At 47.5% G+C, this 7,796-nt stretch overlaps 1 pseudogene; it reads left to right on the plus strand.

Annotated features, from left to right (window-relative positions):
- Window positions 1-331: 331 nt before the first annotated feature.
- On the plus strand, window positions 332-1,847 carry LOC121454078 (annotated as a pseudogene).
- Window positions 1,848-7,796: the final 5,949 nt, after the last annotated feature.

Raw genomic sequence — 7,796 nt, forward strand, 5'->3', positions numbered from 1 at the left:
GGCTGGAGAGATGGCTCAGCGGTTAAGAGCATTGCCTGTTCTTCCAAAGGTCCTGAGTTCAATTCCCAGCAACCACATGGTGGCTCACAACCATCTGTAATGAGGTCTGGTGCCCTCTTCTGGCCTTCAGGCATACACACAGACAGAATATTGTATACAAAATAAATAAATAAAATAAATAAATCTTTAAAAAAAAAAAAAAGCAAATCGTCTGTAAAAATAATTAAAGGAAAGTGAACACTAGTGACACCGCTTTGTGACTAGGTCTTTCCATCTGTCCTCTTTCCAGAGCTCTGTAGGGAGGTTCCCAGCCACACTTCACTATGTGGAAATGGACACCGACACCAGGTAGCTCACCTATGACCTCACGGTTCCCAAAGGCCGGAGCCAAGCATCCCCAGCTAAGTCCAGCCACTCCGTCCTTCTACAGAATTCCCCAGTGTCCTGGGATTTGATCTAGGCAACTTCGGAGGAGGGATGTGGAAATGGGAGGGTGGAGGCCATTTGAGGCAGTCTCGCTTTAGAGCCCTGGATGTCCTTGAATTGAATACAGCATCCAGGCTGGCCTAGAACTCACAGCAAGCCTCCTGCCTCGGCCTCCCCAGTGTAGGAGTACAGGTGTGAATCGGCCACCTTCTGTGTGTTCAGTATCCGTGACTTGCCTTCCTACCAGAGAAGAGACAAAGCTATAACAGTCATCGTGGGGCCCCTGAACTTGAGGACTGATCTTGGAAATCATCACATCTATTTCCTGTTCACTGCTCCCATTCTTGTTGATAAGCCAGAGTAAACTGATCTCGTGATACATGACTAGGACTGGGGGCACTGAGGGAAGCTGGTACCCTAGCATGGCTCCAGGCCCGGGGGCAAAACTCGCAGGCTCTGGCTGGCTGTCCTGACTGCTTTCCTGTGAGCCTCCTTCACCCTGCCTCCTAGAAGGTAGGTCACTGGAAATAAAGCTTTCCCTTCTGTGAATACCAGTACTTGGGTGACACCCCCCCCCTTTTCCAGCATAGGCCAACCTAGGACCCTGGGATAAACATTGGTTTCCATTGTGAAGTAATCAATGAGAGACATGCCAGTCTAGAGTTGGTACCCATACCACTTTGTACAGTGTTTGGCCTAGAACCATCCAACGTGGAATGAATTCATCCCTGACCACAGAAACACCCAGGTAACAAGCCTTTGCCCCTAAACGTGAGGAACCCGGGAGAGACTGTTTCTACTGTTACTCACCTTTGCCTACTTATGCAAATTTGTCAGAATCCATGGGCATCTTTGTATTATATAGGTACACATGCATATACAATACATACACATGAATGTATTTTGTGGATAGTTAGGAATAATATATAAATACACAGTGTATAAATAGATATTACATATATATGTGTATGTGTGTACCTGTATCCTCTGCACTTTAGGCTGGATTCTTGGCTCCAGCAACAAGGAGAGCAAATGTGCGCCCAGAGGTAAGGTGTCGAGTTCCAAGTATAACCCTGTGCCCCTGGCCACTTTCCCCTGTACCCTCGACCCAGCTGGGTCTCCAGAGACCCCAAAGGTATAGGCTGAGCACTTGAGCATAAGGGACCGGCTTAAGCAGGAGCATCTGCTTCAGCACAAGGGCCCCAAACACCGAGCACACAAACTACCTTGATTCGTTGGACCTATGCAAGATCAGCAAATATTTATCCTAATTTTAGACTCACTCCCCAAACTCACTTTCAGGAGCTGAAGCAGCATTTGGGCCCCTCATCTTCTGGTATGTTTTCAAAACAGACAGGGACAGAAAGGCAAGACTTATCCAGAAAGGAAAACTGGGCTGAACATTTAACGTCTCCTATTAAGTTTGGCAACAATGACTCTATTCTTGCATAAATAAAATTTCTATTGATCACTGAAAAGAAAGGGGCTTAACCAGCACCCACCTCAGTTCCCTAATCCACAAAGCAGAAAGAGCGACAGTGCCTAGCTTGCCGTGTTGTTGTGAGGATCAGATTAAAGTACGGCGGGGTTCTACGGGTGATGCACTCCTTTAATTCCAGTGCTCAGGAAGAAGAGGCAGGTGGATCTCTGTGAGTTAGAGTTTGAGCTTAATCTACACAGTTCCAAGACAGTCAGGGCTACATAATGAGAAAGAAAGGATAGCAGGGAGAGAGAAAGAAAACAAAAGAGAGAGAGGAAGGGAGGGAGGGAGGGAGGGAGGGAGGAAGTTGTACGTGTAGTTGTGTGTGTGATGCATGTGTGTTTGTGTGGGTGCACTTGTAGTTGTGTGTGTGTGATGCATGTGTGTTTGTGTGGGTGCACTTGTAGTTGTGTGTGTGTGTGTGTGTGATGCATGTGGGGGTATGTGTGTAGTCGTGTGGGGTGCATGTGTGGTAGGGGGGAGGGCATGTCTAGGGGGTGCATGTGTGTTAGGATTTGGATTGTTCCGTTTTGTCTGTGAGGGTGGCTCTAGGACAGAAATACCTTAACCTTTAAGAGCTCTCAGCTGGGTGCAGTGCCGCAGACCTGCAATCCCAGCACTTGGGAGGTGCAGGCAGGAGGATCAGAAGGAATTTAGTGTCACCCACAGCTACAGAGTGAGCTGAAGGCCAGCCTGGGCTACAGAAAACCCTGTCTCAAAGCAACAAAAGACTTGGAGGTTTCCGTGCAGCTCAATGGTCTTAGATTCTCCCTGACCCATCTACTTAGGCAGGTGAAGTCTCCTTCTCAGCTGACCCTCAGCTACTCATGGCTCCCTTGCCTCTCGGGCTCCATCATCAGGGTGGTTCTCAGCCTCTAGGAAGCCCTTTCTGAGCAACTGGAAGGGAATCGGGGTTTCCCCCAAATCCTTTGGGAAGCCACGCATGTTCTGACACAGATGCTAGAAGCAAAAGGACTCAGTGAGCAGGCACCCGTGGGGAACCCACAGTCAATGATGACCTCCCTTACTTCATGGCTGAGGTCATCTCCACCACCAGCCTCCTGGGACAGCCAGAGTCTCATCGGGGCCCCCTGTTGACATGATTGAGTAGTGGCACTCAGCGTATGTAGGAGATTGTAGAAGGACTGACCAGACCTCCAGAGCCATCCGGAGGCCATAATCACTGTGGTACTTATTACTAAGTGGCAAAATAAGAGCGTTTGAGAACAGGGGACCCCAAATGGGACAGGAAGTGGCCACCACCATGATTCACCACAAGCTTTTCTTGCAGTGTCACTATCAAGAGTGACACAGTCTTTGGAGAAAGTCACTGTGCAGGAACTGGAGAGTGGGTGGATGGGGGAAACTCAGCAGTGGAACCGGGAAGCAGTACAGCCTCCTGCTGTGTGGGCAGCTCCAGGACCTTGGGGCCAGCCTCAGCCTCAGTCACGCTGAAAATACCTCTCTAAAGAGAAGGATGATCCCTAAAAGGTAGCTTCTCATTGCTTTCCTGAACTGCAGATCTTATTGACAGAGTTACTGTTTAGCAGGTCACTTTACTTCTCTCTTTCTCTCTCTCTCTCTCTCTCTCTCTCTCTCTCTCTCTATATATATATATATATATACATATACATATATACATATACACATACATATATATGTATATATAGTGTGTGCCTTATACACATCTAATATGATAAATATATGTTATATATATATATATTATGTGTATATATTTTAGGGACACCAAATCTGTAGCTACTAATAGGTTGTTGTGAAAATCGGATAACACACAGGCATGTGCATGCACATACACCCACCCCGAAATAAGGATTTATGGTGGGTGGAAGTAGTATACAGTGGCAGTCATTATAATCAGAGACTCTCAGATGTGGACACCTTGGTCGAAATCACTTGTTTTCAGGGGGAAAACAATCTGAAATATGAAAGGTTTGTGATGTTCCAGGGAGTGAAACAGAAGCACAGCTGGACCTAAGAACAGCTCTTGCCCTTTCTGTCTGTCTTTCCCTACTCTGCCCTTGTCTGTCTTACTATAGAGTGGTCATCACCTATGTATGTGGTGTCAGCTAATTCCCAGACAAGATTTGCAAAGTGGCTCCGTCTCTAGACTCCCATGCCATTCAAAATGCTTCCATCGCTCATTGTCCTGTTGAGAGCTGTTTCCAGCAGGGCACAGCAGCTCATGCCTGTGGTCCAGCTGTTCAGGGGGCTGAGGTCAGTCAGGACAACAAGGGAAGACCTCATCCTAATGGCAACAAGACTCCGCAGTTCCTCATCTCCAGCCCACCTCCGGGGCAGTCCTCTGAGATGTAGTCAGTCTCCTCCCAAGACACCGATCCACCACACAAACACCAGCCCTTTGCACACAGTCTTCTCTAGCAAGTTCAACAACCAGCAACCAATAAACACTTGCGGAAAAAGACAGAAAGACAGTATCCTTCTAGCCCATAGGAGGATCCTTCAAATCATAACCATGTCAAAAATTATAAAGTAATTTAATTCTAAGCAGCCATGGCTTCCTTGATTTATGTCAGGCTTGCCTCTAAGAGTTGTCCATGAAACATCTTTGTCTTTTTCCTGGGAGGCATGGAGAATTCCTCCTCAGCTGCCATGCTCCCTGGACTTCCCCTGACTTCAAATAGCTCAGGCAAGGTATGTGCAGCTTGGGACAGGATCCCAGGCACAGGATGAACTTCTCAAATACAGTCATTGTGGGGCTGCCTGGCCAGCCAGTATAGCAGAAACAGTGCGTTTCAGGAACAGTAAGAGACTCACTCTATCTCAAAAAAATAATGTGGAGGGTCCTGGAGAGATGGCTCACAGATTAAGAGCACTGGTTGTTCTTCCAGAGGTCCCTGGTTGTTTTTCCAGAGGTCCCGAGTTCAATTTCCAGCAACCACAAGGTGACTTACAACCATGCATAATGCAATCTGATACCCTCTTCTGGCAAGTAGGCATACATGCAAGAAGAATATTATATATATATATATATATTTATATATATATATATATGTATGTATCTTTAAAAAATAGTAATAATATGGAAACCCATTGAAAAAGACACCCAATTATGTTGCTCTGGCCTCCACATGAACACACATAAACACACACTCACATGTGCCTACATACAAGTGCATACACACATGAATACACACACAAAACTGTATTTTGAAGTTAGGCATTGTAATGCCTGCCCGCAACTCTAGTACTTGGGAAGTGGAGGATGATTTAGGCCAGCTGGTCACGTGAGACCCTATCTTAGTTTGCTTACTATTGCTATGATAAACACGAAAAGCAACTCGGAGAGGAAAGGGTTTCTTTCATCTTACAGTCCAGTATGGGGCAGGAGCTCGGGCAGGGCACCCGGAGGCGGGAACTGTGAAGAGACCATGGAGGGGCGTGCCGCCTACTCACTTGCTCTCCCAGGCTCACTCAGCCTGCTGTTGTCTATCCAGGTGTGGCAGCAGCCACAGTGAGCCGGTTCCTTCCACATCAATCACTGATCAAGAAAACACAACAGACTTGCCTATGGTCCAATCTGAGGGGCATAGCTTCTCTGTCTTCTCTGATGTCTCTAGTTTGTGTCAAGTTGACAAAAAAACTCATCAGCATGCTGGGTGGTGGAGGTGCACACCTTGAACCCCAGCACTTGGGAGGCAGAGACAGGTGGATCTCTGTGAATTTGAGGCCAACCTGATCTATAGAATGAGTTCCAGGACATGATTCAAAGCTACGGAGAAACCCTGTCTCAAAAAAGCAAACAAAACTTGTCAGCAAAGCCCCCCATTGTTTGAGCCATCTCTTCAGCAAAAACAAAAACAGGGCTCAAGAGATGGCTCAAACTTTCAGAGAACGGTTCCTCTTCCAGGACCAGGGTTTGAGTCCCAACACTCACGGCGTGGCTCACAATCATCTGTAACTCTAGTTCCAGGGATTCTGATGCTGTGTTCCGGTCTCCACAGGATGTGCACAGACATACAGACAGACAAAGCTCCTGTATAAACAAAAAGAAATAACTGAGTTTTACCTATCTTGATTACTGGGGGTGGGGGTACCCTACAAGGAGATTGTGTGCCCTAAGCAAGTGCTCCACTTGCTCCACCTTGGCCCTTGGTTTACTTCTTTGCATCACCAGAGTCCAACGCTGCGTGCTAGGTCTGTTTTCCCAGTTGGATGAATAGATGGAAGTGGAAAAGACTCCAGCCGGGGAATGTGGGGCTCTCTAGTATTCGGTTGGAACCTCCAGCTCGTCCCTGCGTGATCCAGAAAGCCCCATTCCTGTCTCTCCAAACCCCACCCACTCAGAGAATCTCAGAACAAAAAGAAGGCACCAAAAAGCCCAGTTCTGCATTCTTGTTAGCTACAGCAGCTCCTCCCCTTGCCAGCAGCCCAAGAACCTACCTAAAGCACTCAGCTTTTGACCATGCTTGGGCACAAACCCCACTTGTGATGAGCCCACCATCACCCCTTGCCTGCAAGCTATATAATCTCCCTGCTTTAGTTCAGGTGTGTGGCTTCTTCGGCCTGGATCTCTGGGCCTGGAGAACCTACCTGGGAGTTGCTTTGCTCAAATAAACCTGTTCTACTTTTTCAGTTAGGTTTGGTCTGGTTTACTGCATGTCCAGGTACAGAAAACCTATTATCTAGTCTAGGTTCTACCATTATTTATGCTGTCAGCCTCAGTTTTCTTGTATGCAAAATGCTTTGGATTATTCTTGCAGCATACACTGTAACAGCCATAGATACAGTAGTGGATCAAACACGGAGAGATGGACACCAGTTGGCTCCTCGCCCTGGCAGCCGCTCACTGTTGTATAAGTCTCCTCTGAGATTAAAACTTTCCATCCTGCAGGGGAGCTCCTTAAACAGGGAGGTAAACGATTAAAAAAATAGCTTCAAGAACTCCCTGAAACTGACCAGATTCACCAGGCCACTGCCTACCAGAGTGAACAAAGCCTGGAGTCTGCCTCAGAGGAAGAAGAGCTGAGGCAACAAAGCAGACTCAGGAGAAAACCTGCAGAGAAGACTGGCACTAGATCAGCTGTCGGGGAGATTTAGACACCAGCTGTGTGCCTCGAAGAGATTTAGACAAACTACAGCATTGGGCAAGGGCACTCTGCAACTTGTTGAGCTGCCGATAGGCTGTGCAGTGCGCTCCAGGTTTGCTGAGCCTTGGTGATGCAATTGTCTTTGAGTCATTTCTGCTCCCATAAGTAACCCCAGTAAGTCTCATTGATGCTATCTGTACTCTGGTCTCTCATGGGTTCTCTACGTGGAGCCAGTAGACACAGCACACTTGCTTCATCTCCCCAGGAAAATGTTGGCACACAATGCTCACCTTTGAGGGAACTTAGGCATTTCTCCCCGACACATTGGGGGTTTGGGCACTGTTGTGACATTTGACGAGAAAAGGTAAGTGTTCTGCACTGTCTACCCTAAGACCCCTCCCACATTCAAAGATGGAATTGTTTTCCTATTTCTTTTAAACCAGCCACTAAACATATGAATACTAACTACAGCGGGGTGCTGGGCTGTGGGTGCAGCTCCCTGCTAGGATTCCCGGCCTCTGGGGCACTTCCTAGCTAGCTGTACGTCCTCTGAAGGTTACTAAACCTTTAAACCTTCCGCTGCCCAGGACCGACGCCAATAGCTCCCTGTCATTGCAAGATGGCAGATTTCTATGTAATCTTAATCAGCCTTCATGGATGGAGAACTACCACAGGATTCCTGCCAGCCCTGGCTGGGTTACATGTTCACACCTTCCCTTCCGGAAACCCCACTTCTAACTGATGTGGAAAGTGGCCCCTGCCAGGAGAAGCTTCCTTCTAATTGGCAGCAAAGCCTTGAAGTTTAGCTGGGGATGGTAGTT

This window comes from Microtus oregoni, unplaced genomic scaffold (assembly GCF_018167655.1).
Source record: "Microtus oregoni isolate MIOR12 unplaced genomic scaffold, Mior012 000012F_ref0000307, whole genome shotgun sequence".
Lineage (NCBI taxonomy): Eukaryota > Metazoa > Chordata > Mammalia > Rodentia > Cricetidae > Microtus > Microtus oregoni.